At 42.3% G+C, this 12,691-nt stretch overlaps 1 pseudogene; it reads right to left on the bottom strand.

The window, feature by feature from the left end:
* Positions 1-262: 262 nt before the first annotated feature.
* LOC150018972 (small ribosomal subunit protein eS26 pseudogene) lies at positions 263-11,731 on the bottom strand (annotated as a pseudogene).
* Positions 11,732-12,691: the final 960 nt, after the last annotated feature.

Below are 12,691 nucleotides of genomic sequence, written 5' to 3'. Positions count from 1 at the left end.
CTTAGTCAATGAGAGTAGAGGAAGATGACCTGTATTTGAAGCTGAGTTCTAGTCGACTCACTTTTACTCTTCAGGTTTAACACTTCATGGGTCCCAAATAAAATCCTGCAATGTTTACCAAGCCTCGTCCTCCCTGGTAGTCTCTCATTTTTGTTTCCCTAGTACTGTAAGTCTACTAAAATCTCTTTTTGTAAAGTATAGTTTTTTTAAATTTATTTTTCCCAGAGGACAGTTTTTCTTCAGTCCTTAAGAACTCAGCCACTTACATGGGCTTTGGTGGAGGTTGTGGGGCAACACCCACAGATCTAAATTGGGATGGGGGTATTCTGGCATTCCAGACTTCATGAGAATGTTTTCTGACCACCTTGCTGTGAATGGCACAACTCACACATCAATGTAGTTTTACATAGAGCTTGGGAAGCACATAGGAGATGAAGACACTTGTTTTGAAAATATCTATGATGGCTGTGGCCTCTGCTCTGTTTTGAATGATGAATTTCTGGAAGGCCTTGTCCTTGGGCATATCAAGTGCAGATAGTACAGTAAGTAGGTTGCACATGGCCATGGTCCTTTTTGACACATGCAATTTTTCTTCATTTCTTGATATGCATTAGGATGAAGATCTTGTTAGGAAGGGGGTGCAACTTAGCAAACCTCATTTCCCTTCTAGCTCCTTGGTAGTGAGAATCTGAGCGCTAAAAGCTCTTTTTAATTTCCCAGCCTCATAGTCACATTTTGGCTGGGTTTCTGAGTTCCTGGGCCACTACTTATAGATCAAAAATACTTGAGAGAAATTGGCATTGAATATTGGGCTCACTTCTTTGACCTTCTCTTCTCTCCAGGATCTCAACCTTTATATCCTGTATGCCTTGGTAGCTCTGAAATTGGTTTATGTCTCATCAGCCTCATGGGCCTGAAATAAAAAAGCTCTGCTTAGCTACCTGGTATCTTAGCTCCTACTTTATGCTTGTCTTCTTTTCAGTCTCTGAACTACTGCACATAAAATAGTGAATCACCTCAAAAGCAATACTGAGTGTAGGTGCTTCTCAATTAATTTCTCTTCTTTCTAGGGTTTTGGCTCATAAGTCCTGGCTGCCTTGGTAACTTTCTGAATATTTTTAAACAGTTTTTTTTTTTTAAGTTTTTTAGCAAGAGAATTTGCTACAAGCCAATCTGTCACAAACAAGAACAAGGATTTTGTAACCTGCTTTTTTCTTTTCTTTTTTAAATTAAATTTATTAGGGTGACATTGGTTAATAAAATTATATAGTTTTCAAGTGTGCAGTTCTGTATTACATCATCTGTATATTGTATTGTGGGTTCACCTCCCCAAGTCATGTCTCTTTTCATCATCATTTAACCCCCATTTACCCCACTCCCCTTCTCTGGTAATCAGCATGCTATTATCTGTGTCTATGAGGTTTTTTTAAATTAACCTCTTTATTTTTTCACCCAGTCCCCCAACCTCCCTCCTCTCTGACAGCTGTCAGTCTGCTCTCTGTATCTATGAGTCTGTTTCTATTTTGTTTGTTAGTTTATTTGTTCATTAGATTCTGAAGATAAGTGAAATCATATGGTACTTGTCTTTCTCTGACTGACTTTTGCAAAGGGTAAAATTACCTTTTTTTTTATGGCTGAGTAGCATTCTGTTGTGTAAATGTAACATAGCTTTTTAAAAATCCTCACCCAAGGATGTGTTTATTGATGAGGGGGGGAGAGAGAAAGAGAGAGAGAGAGAGAGAGAGAGAGAGAGAGAGAGAGAGAGAGAGAGAGAGAGAGAGAGAGAGAGAGAGAGAGAGAGAATCATCAATGTGAGAGAGACATTAATCAGTTGCCTCCTATACATGCCTTGACTCGATATCAAACTTGCAACCTTTTGGTGTATGGGATGCCGCTCCAACCAACTGAGCCACCCTGCCAGGGCTGTACTATAGCTTTTTTATCCACTCTTCTACTGATGGATACTTGGGCTACTTATAGATCTTGGCTATTGTAAATAGCACTGCAATGAACATATAGGTATATAGATTCTTTTGAATTATTGTTTCAGGTTTCTTTGGATAAATTCCCAGAAGTGGAATCACTGGGTTAAAGGCAGTTTTATTTTGAATTTTTTGCAATAACCCCATACTGCTTTCCACAATGGCTGTACCAATCTGCATTCCCACCAATGGTGCATGAAGTTTCCCTTTTCTCCACATCCTTGCCAACACTTGTTGTTTGTTGATGTATTGATTATAGCCATTCTGACCAGTGTAAGGTGATATCTCATTGTGGTTTTATTTGCATTTTTCAGATGATGAGTGGTGTTTAGCATCTTTTCATATGCCTATTGGCGATCTGTATGTTCTTTTTGAAGAAGTGTCTACTTAGGTCCTCTGCCCATTTTTTAATTGGATTGTTTTTGTGTTCAGTTATGTTATTTATAAATTTTGGTTATTAATCCCTATTCCAAAAATTGATATGAAACCACAAAAGACCCCAAATAGCCTCAACAATCTTGAGAAAGAGCAAGTTGAAAGAATCACACTACCTGATATCAAACTATAGAAGGCCATACTAATCAAAACAGCATGATACTAGAATAAAAACATATATATATATATGAAAAAAAACAGATATATAGATTAAGGGAACAGAGTAAAGAGCCCAGAAATAAGCCCATGCTTTTATGGTTAATTAATATTTCACAAAGGAACAAGAACATACAGTGGGGTAAAGACAGTCTAGTTAATAAATGCTATTGAGAAGAATGGACAGATATGTGCAAAAAATGAAATCAGACCACCTCCTTATACCATACACAAGAAAAAAACTCAAAATTGATTTAAATACATAAATATTAGACTCAAACCTATAAAAATCCTAAAAGAAAACAAGTAGTAAAATCTTGGACATTTCTTGTAGCAATATTTTCTATGATATACCTCCTCAGGCAAGGGAAACAAAAGAAAAAATAAACCCATGGTACTGTGTCAAACTAAAGAGTTCTTGCACAGCAAAGGAAACCATCAAAAAAGTGACAAGACAACCCACTGAATGGGAGAACATATTGACCAATGATATGATACCTCTGATAAGGGGTTAATATCCATAATTTGTAACCTGCTTCTTTCAGAGAGGTTTCATTACTACTATTTTGTGTTAGACCTGGATAATAAGTAAAAGAGAAATCAAATAAATGCGATGGAGAAGAGCTAGGAAAAGATTAAGTTGCTGACATCCAAAAGACTTAGGACTGCCGCAGTCCACCTTGTTCCTCAGATTAGTAATTGATTTTGGTCGTGCTCCTGAATTAGAAGGAACCTGGAGGCTATTTTCAGATGTCTGAAGGACTCTGTTGTGACTTTGGTAATAACTGGGGGGTTGGGGGTAGGGAGTGAATAAGGGAAGCAAGGGTCAAAGTTATAAATAGTAGCTGAATGAAAATATTTTGGCCTAATTAAAGTGAATTATTTCTAACAAAGGTCATTTGGAATGAGGATCAATAGCAAATGCATTTTCTATTCATGAAGGCATTCAAGCATTGGCCAATTTGGGGAGGGGCACTATAGAGTGGATTAAAATATTGAATGTGGCATTGTTACAGAGCAGGGTCCCCAAAGAGATGGGAGGGGCTTTCACCATAAAATAGTGACAAAAATCTTACAGGGCATATGTAAAATTCTACAAGTGGCTGCAATTAGTCACCCTGCCCACTGCATCACAGGATGCAGTCAGGGATTTAAAAATAAGGCGGCAGGCATTTTGGAGAAGGATACCATGTGGTTTTGAAAGGAAAAGGAAAACTCCATGTGGTTTACAAGGAGGCTGGGAACTCCATGTGGTTCTGCATTAAAAGCTGGAGGGCACCACAACACAGGCAAAACCTCTTATTGGGAGCTGCTGGTAAAGATAAACTGTGTCTGGGAAGTAGGGAAACTGTATCCCTGACTTTTCTAAAACTAACCTGGTTTGGTAGGGGGAGGCAGAAGTATTTGTTTGTGGATGTTTAAAGAAAATAAGACAATGGCAAAAATCCTCCAATAATCTAAATCTATATAACCTTTAAATAAACAATTCTTTTTCTTTTCACCAAACTCTGGTATTAAGAGCTATGCTTCTGGCGGCGGGCAATCGGGTCCCTCATAACTGAAAAGCCCATGGGTTCTGTTACAATCTGGTGCCCAACACGGGGCTTTAATAATTGTTCTTGGCAGATCGACCCCTGGGGGAGACACCTCCTGAGGGCGCCAGCCTCCTAAATATGCCTGGAGGGTGAAAAAAGAAACAGATCTGGGAAGGGATTAAAGAAGTAAAACTATTTGACTAAAATTTTATTTCTGAAATAATAGAGTCATGGATACTATATTTGTTTGATCAAGAGTACTCCTGGAGAAACTAAAGAGCAACACAAACAAACAAACTAAATAGGCAAAGACTAGAATAGTAGTCAGTAGGGGGGAGGGGGAGGGAGAGAAGGGGGATAAGTAAGGGAAGGGTCTAGTCAAGGATCGTGTATGAATGACTCATGGACATGGACAACGGGGAGGGATATGATTGTGGGAGAAAGGATGGGCTGGGTGGGGGGAGCAATGGGGGAAAAATGGGACAACTGTAATTGAAAAACCAAAAAAAAAAAAAAAAAGAGTACTCCTGGAAATAATAAAACTATGGATGCCTACGTGGTATATATGTTTTCTGGTCCTTGGGATTTTTCTAGTCATTGCCATTGGCATATATGTCTGGGTCAATAAAAGCAGTTCTGGGCAAATCTCTGAGGGCAGCCTGATAGAGAGAATTCTGGAAAATTTGGATATGTACTGTTGTTATCCTATGTCTAAGAAAAGATTGCTTTTTTATTGTAACATTCTGGCCTGAGTATGTTTTGGATAGTAAGGAAAGGTGACCTTTGAATGGTTCCCTGAATTACTGTGTCATTAAGCAATTGAAAAGGTACTGCAAACAACTGGGAAATTTGGAAGAGATCCATTATGCAAGTGCATTTGTAGAGTTGTATAATAAAGCCTTAACAGAGATGGAGGAACAAGTTATGATGCAGAGGAAAAAGGTGGTCCCAAAGCTTCTTCCTGATAGTAAAACACCAGAAGAAATGGAGAATGAGGAGAGAGACTTCATTAATACTCTGAATCCAGGGGACAAAGACTCATAGACAAAGGGGGCTATTTTGGTACTAAACTGCAGCCAGGTGGAGGCGGCTCCTGCAGCACTGCCCCCTCCACAGGTGGGAGTGGCTTCTGCAGCACCCACCCCTCTGCAAACTCAAGGGACTTCCCTCCCACCACCCCTTTTGGTTATGGCCTCTAAAGTGACCACAAAGCCAATGGCTCCAGCCCTGCAGGAGGAAGAGTGGGTCTCCCCCGCCAAAACCCACCAAGGAACCCAGTATAATAGGGGGCCTCCCAATTTAAAGCAAGCCAATTAGACCACATAAGTGCTCCACCACGGTGGATGAGTCATGTAGGTCCTCCACCATCTTGTGGGTAGTACATATGAATGCTGCCATCTTTGAAGATGCCTCATGTGACACTGCTGCCTTCTTTAAAGTGGGCAAAATGGTGGGTGGGTTAGGTATGCTCTTCAGGTGATGTGCTTTGTTTTTAAAATGGTATATGTCTAGATATTCAGGTCATTGATGCAGGACAAGGTGTTTGCAAGGTCTAAGCTTCAAAAAACTGCAAAATATTTCTGCAAATCTAGGAACTTATAGCTGCCACATAGTAAGTTTGAGTATAGTCCTTCACAGTGTAAAAAAGAACAAGGATTAAAAGCATGTTATAATTAAATCTAAATAGGTAAGTATATGGAAATGTTGTGAAAGTTTTTAAACCTGGAAAGAGGAAACTTCAGCTGCTTGTGGTCTGATTTTGTGAAAATATAATATACACTAAATTTTGTTCTGCTCTGTTCTGGAGTTCTCTGTATCTGTTTTTGGCCAATGAAACCTAGGAAAGGTCATCTGTAGACTGATGAGAGGGCACACCTCTGCCAAGAGACCAATTAGTGAACTGGTAGACAAAAAGGGTGCCTCTTTCTGTTCTGGAATTCTCTGTATCTGTTTTGGCCAATAAGACCTAGGAAAGGTCATCTGTAAACTGGTAGGGAAAAATGCCTTTGCCACCTGGGACCCAGGAAGGGTCATTCAGGGTTGATGAGCATTTCAGCCTGGGTGAGTGAGCATGTCTCTGCAAAGGCACATCTCTCTAGGAGGCCAGTAGACACACTGGTAAGAAAATGCCTAGCTTTCTATGTTTTCTGGATTATTGTTCTGTTTATGCTTGAAAAGGAAAATTGAGGTTTCCCAGTGAAAGTTAAGACTTCACATGTAGAAAAGTGAACAAAAGAAAATATAAAGCATAAAAATTAAAAAAGGTTTGTGAAAGGTATATAAAATATTTGTTAGGAGTTTGTAAAAGTTATGAAAAGGGATTGTATGGTTTTAATAATAAAATTTATAAGGCATGGAAATGCAATTTTAGTAAATATTATAAGGACAAGAATTTTCCTACACACTATATATTTTTCTCCCTACCTGATACCTCCAGTATTTGGCATTCTGAAGGAGTAAGTAATGACATTAGGTTTCTTTGCATAAAACTAATAAGACCAGTTGTTAATAAGGGTTTTTTTTTTACCAAGACTTTGACTGGAATGTCGTGCCTGAAGGAGGCATGCCTAGACTCTGGTTGTTACCAAAAGCCCTGAGGAACTGGGATTGACTTTCAAAGGTAATAAAAGCCCACAAGAGAAAAGGCCTGGCACCTTGGTTGGTTGTGTGGTTCATGGAAATCCTTTCAGGGAAGTAATGAAGATTGCTTCCCTAAAAGATGGCTAGAAGAAACCTTAAGGCACAATGGAAAACCTGAAGGACTTGGGAAAATCAGGTGTTTACAGGCAAGGCTGAATGGCAGGTGTGTGGCTCAACTTCTTTGCCCTGACAGGCAGACTAACAGTCAACCTGAAGGTTCCTTGCATAAGTTTCAGCAAAGCAGACTTAAAAAATCATATATGATCAATCATTACTCTTGTTATGTTTATGCAAGTAAGCTAAATTAAAACTGGACTTAATGCAGTCCCTTTAATAACAAGGAGGGTAATCTTAAGAAGAAAAATCATAATTCAAGGAAAATCACAATATCTCAGTGGTATATTATAAACTAGTACAGCTAACTATCTTTAAAGTCTGTTCTCATTTGAAAGTTAAACCAAGCCTGTGACATCATCAAGGATGCTTAATTTATAGGTTAGAAGGACCTGTCAAATTCCAGCAAAGACCCTGTAACTGGATGTCTCCACAGTCTAGCAAATTCAAAGACTGGTTTGTGGATTGTGTTCTGTGAATTAACATGTGTGTTCTTCCTGTTTTCATAGGGCATAAGCCTATGATCTCATTACCTGAGTGATTGTCTGTATGTATAGGCCTCACAGAAGCCCATCTGCATCACTGCCTCCTGAGACTTAAGGTTTTGGCTGAACTAATTGGCTTGGTTGGTGAAGTATGGGGTTGTCTGTGGGCTTCACTTTAAAACTGGTATCTCTTTTCTGTCCTAATGGCTTGGACAGAAAGGGCTCAGAGGTCTGAGAAAGGGGAAAGTCCTAAAATATTCCCCTCAGCCCAAACTAAGTAAAGTGGGCAAAAGGGCTTTAGATAGATGTGACATGCCTTGCACAACTTCCTCCAAATAAGTCTTTTTCTTTTGTTCTAATGTGGGACACTGAAAACTAACCCCTGCGTTTTTTCATCTAGTGGTTATAGTTTCATTGATGCCTTTTAACCCTGTTGCCAAATCTGTTGCCCCCAGAATACGTTAAGGATGCCAGCTTATCCAGCAGTGCCAGCCCTTGAAAACTGAGCATGCCACTGCCTGGAAACAGCCAACTAACCTGGATTTTGCAAAATACTTCCCCATGTGGGAAGGCCACCCACTCTGAGTCTATTAGGGATTACTAGACCCAAGGGTAAGTAGAACAACAACCATATCCAGCTTGGAGCAGCTAGAGGGTCATGAGACTTTCACCCATTGTCCTTTTTAAGATTATAAAGGGTCTTAAGTCTGAGAGGGAGGAATTGTTACAGAGCAGGGTCCCCAAGGCGATGAGAGAGGCTTTAACCATAAAACAGTGACAAGAAGCTTACAGGACCTATGTAAAATTCTATGAGTGGCTGCAATTAGTAACCCTGCCTACTGCATTGCAGGATGCCGTCAGGGATTTGAAAATAAGGCGGCAGGCATTTTGGAAAAGGATACCACGTGGCTTTGAAAAGGAAAAGAAAACTCCATGTGGTTTACAAGGAGGCTGGGAACTCCATGTGGTTCTGCATTAAAAGCTGGAGGGCACCACAACACAAGCAAAACTTCTCATTGGGAGCTGCTGGTAAAGATAAACTGTGTCTGGGAAGTAAGGAAACTGTATCCCTGACTTTTCTAAAACTAGCCTGGTTTGGTAGGGGGAGACAGAACTATGTGTTTGTGGGTGTGTTAAAGAAAATAAGACAATGGCAAAAATCCTCCAATAATCTAAATCTATATAACCTTTAAATAAACAATTCTTTTTCTTTTCACCGAACTCTGGTATTAAAGAGTTATGTTTCTGGTGGCAGGCAATCGGGCCCCTCATAACTGAAAAGCCCGTGGGCTCTGTTACAGGATGGACTAGATGGCTTACTATATACCTGATTATAGTATGTGAGAAGCTCAACCAATGTTGAATGAACACATGCTGTACCAAGTCTTATGTAATGCTGAGATTGCATGATTTTAGAAGTGAGAAAGTTAGTTTGGTGTGGTATGTTATACATAGGACTAGAATGCTCTGTTCTCAGAGTAATATAGGAAGGAAGAAAAGGGAAAATGCCATCTTTTCTATTCCTTCCATGCACAACCCCAAGCTTCAGCTAGTCCTGTCGTCATCGTCAGCAGCCGTCCGTCTCGAGAGACGATGGTGTAGCTTCTTAAGAGTCTATCTGCACCGCCGAGAATGGTTGTGCAGTCCGACTCGGGAGTGACACGGTATCTGTCTCCTCCCGTGTTGAATCGACATCTTGCGATGACGCTGGAGTGTCCTCTCCAGTGAAGCTGAAGCTACAGAGCCTGGGCAGGGTGATATGGAGGGTCTGCTGTTGCCCATGCAGCAGACCCCCCTCTCTTCGCAGCTGAAGGATCCAAGGGAAAGACGGAGTCAATACAGCTTGGCTTCAGGTGCGCCGCAGGAGTTGCCGGTGTTGACTACAACGTCAAACCGCCTTAGGGACTCCGGCTCCGGATTTTCTGTCGGGGTTTACTCCCTTAGCCTTTCCCCTGAAGAGGTATGCCGCAAGGCAGCGGAGGTTTTTTGGAATCAGAGTTTTCCTTCTCTGAGCTAGTCCTGTAGGTCCTTGTTAAATGTCCCCTGATAATTTGAGTTCTAGTACAAAGCATTAGGACTTAGAAGAGGTATGGATGGATAGAGAAAATGGAAGCTTTCTCTGATGGTGAATATCCCTATTTCATGTTCTTTAAGGGGCTGCTGGTGTAGCTTTTGCAGAGTCTGGCATTCTGCCCTCTGGAGGCAGTCCCATCCTACCCTGGGCATGGTGCTAGCCAGGAAGTCATGTCCTGGCTGGTCCACTCCTCACTCCTCTCTGTGGCATTTTCTCAGACTGAACTGGAGCTGCTGCTCCCGCCCTCCCTGAAGGCTGGAACAGGCTAATCAGTACCCCTAGCTTGGAGAGCTCAAGTTGGGCACCCTCCCCCACCCCCATCCCCCAGCAGTGCTGAGAGTACTGCTCAGACCAGTGGATTCTTGCAAATGGTGCTACTAAATATTTTATTCAGGCTTAACAACTCAATCTGCCTGCCATTATCCTGAGGGCCACCTCAACCTCCAGCCCCTTTTTGATTAACAAAGTAGCTGGCAGGGAAAATCTACAGAGGCAGTCATTGAAGGCTGCCTTAGCTTCTGCTCAGGGTGGGTGGAGGAACAGCATTAAGCAAGAGCCATCGATTGCAGCATTAGCTGCTTTTTACATTCCCAGGCAATGTAAGTACCTTCAATTATCTTCAAAGCAACTGAAGGAAAAGGGAATTGGTCTTAGATGTGGTAAATAGACTACACAATGTCTGTTGAGGCATGTGGAGATGTGCACACCAGGGACCCAGGGACCCAGCTGCCAAGCCTGCTCCAGAATTCAGATAGCCATTGCAGGGACTCCATTTTTCTGCCACCCAATGCCTTGGAGAACATGAGGATTCTAGAAGCTGGGCTCTCAAATTTCAAGGCGACTAAGTATTGGGAGGTGGGGAGCAAGTCAGCACTTGCTTAAGCTTGGACTCAGAAGAAACTTAGATTTCAATTTTAGCTCTACTGATATGTGACCTGGGTTAGGTAGCCTGATCTCTCTGAGCCTAATTTTCCTTATATTCAGAATACAGAGGTAGACAGTTGAAAACCTAGTCAGGACAACAACAGGATATATTAACCTGATCAGAACAACAACAACAGGATACGATAATTAACCTTATCAGAAAAACAACAGCAAGATGCAAATGCTCAACTGAATATGCTAATATGGCAAATTCACTCTTGCTGAAATGTGTGGTTGACAAGTTTAAAAGTGTGCCTGCAGAAATCCTGGCTGGGGTGACTCCTTCAGGTTCATGAAGAGGACCGGGAGTGGCCCCTCCACCCCAGTTCCTCTTTTTCCTCAATAAACTCATTACCTGCTCCCACAGTGGTCTCCAGATGATTTCTCAGAGCAAGGCTGCTCTGATATTTTTGTGCAGAAACCCAGGATGGGACTCTGAGTGTGGTCACCGGCAACTTGCAACCAGGGGAGCAGTGGGCTGTGGAAGCACATCCCAGGCTTACCCCCTGATCCTGTCTGTTGGGACTTTCTTATCATCCCCCTCATACTTTGCTTGTGGGGCCTGCCCACCTGGCAACCTCCACCTCTGGACCTTTTGCTGTGGCTTGTCCTTCATTCACACTGGACATCAACCATTTCAGTTTTGTCTCATTGAGTGAGCTTCTTGTCAGGTTGACTGTCTCGTCCTGAACCTACTGTGGCTCTGTGCTCAAAAATCCTAGGCCTGGGTTGATCTTCCTTGGGGTCCTTGTGCCTCAGATCCATTGCCACACAGTTGAACTTCCAGAGGCAACTGGGGAAGCCCACCCCCTGGACAGTTCATTTGGGGCCTTCATAGAATCAGTGGCTTAAGTGGGGACACCCCTTAATCTTCCTGATTTTTACTATAATTCTCAGTCTCACACTTTGCATCATCTCTCTCTCAGAGCCATGGGAGAGTCTCAGTCCCTACCTCTGAAGGACTCCTCGTTGGGTTGTTTCTGTCGGAACCTCAGGACCTTTCAATTAGAGTCTAAGATAAAACTAAGAAAGTTGATTTTCTTCTCCACTGTTGCCTGGCCTCAATATTCTCTTAATAATCAACACCATTGGCCAGAAAGTGGGACATTGGATGTTCAAATCCTTACTGACCTTGAAAACTCCCTCAGGGGTAACAGCATGCTGTCCAAACTTCCCTATGTGCAGGTTTTCTGAACTCTCCACAGCTGACCTTCCCTCTGCTCCTCCTGTCCGCCCTCCTGCTCCAACTTCTTGTTCTTCAACAAAGCTCTGTCCACACTTCTGTGTCACTGGACTCCCCAACCTCTTCCCCACCCATGTCTTTTGCCGAAATGGACTCTTCTGACCTTGGGCTTCCACATCCTTCTCCCTACACTCCTTCGCCATTGCCAGCTCCCTCCACCTTTTCTCCCATGGCAGACTCCTCTCCCTCTTCCCCTCCACTCCTGATTCATTGGCCAGGGATAAACAACCACCACCCCTGGCCTCTGCCCCTCTCATTTTTCCTCCTCGCACCCATTCTTGGACTGCCCTCATGCTGTCATTCCCCTTGCTGTCCTCAGCTCTGTACCCTCTTCCCAAGGTGACAGGGGCTGAGGACATCATCCAAGTCCATGTCCCCTTTCCTTCTCAGATTTATCCCAGATTGAGTGCTGCCTAGGGTCTTATTCAGCAGATTCCACTCACTTTTGCAAGGAGTTCCAATATTTGACTCAGACATATTCTTTAACATATGAAGATGTCTGTCATTCTAACCTCTTCCACCACCCTAGGGAGAACAGATTGTATTCTGTCCACTGCTCCCACCTTTGTTGACAACCTATATGTCCAGGATCCTGACAGGACCTGGACCCACTATGGTCCTGGTCACAGGTCCTCCCTGGGATTACCAGCCAGGCTTCCCAGATTTGCCTAGGATGTCTCACTTTCTCACATGCCTGATTGAAGACATGTGGAAGCCAGACCTTAAGCCTGTCAATTATGATAAATTACAGGAAATTATACAGAGATCTTCTTAAAATTTGGCTTTATTCATGAACTGCCTATGAAGACCATTCTCAGGTTCACCAATTTGGATCCCAACTCAGAAGAAGGTAGAGTTTATCTTCACACCCATTTTATTGAACAATCTGCCCCTGGTATCAGGAGGAAGTTACAGAAACTGAAGGATGAACCCAAAACTCCCCAAAGGGACCTAATTCTGACTGCCTTCTGAGTCTTCAATAACGGAGAGAAGGAGGAAAACCAACAAAAATTAAAAAGAGAAGAGCAGAAATACCTTATGTTAGCTGCTGCCATTAAGGGTCAGCTTATGCAAGGTTGGTGGAAAAAGGCTCACCTAAGCCT

This window comes from Furipterus horrens, unplaced genomic scaffold, assembly GCF_987537825.1.
Source record: "Furipterus horrens unplaced genomic scaffold, mFurHor1.1.pri manual_scaffold_2, whole genome shotgun sequence".
Taxonomy (NCBI): Eukaryota; Metazoa; Chordata; class Mammalia; order Chiroptera; family Furipteridae; genus Furipterus; species Furipterus horrens.
The sequence above is the reverse complement of the archived record's forward strand: the minus strand, read 5'-3'. Positions and strand labels throughout refer to the sequence as shown.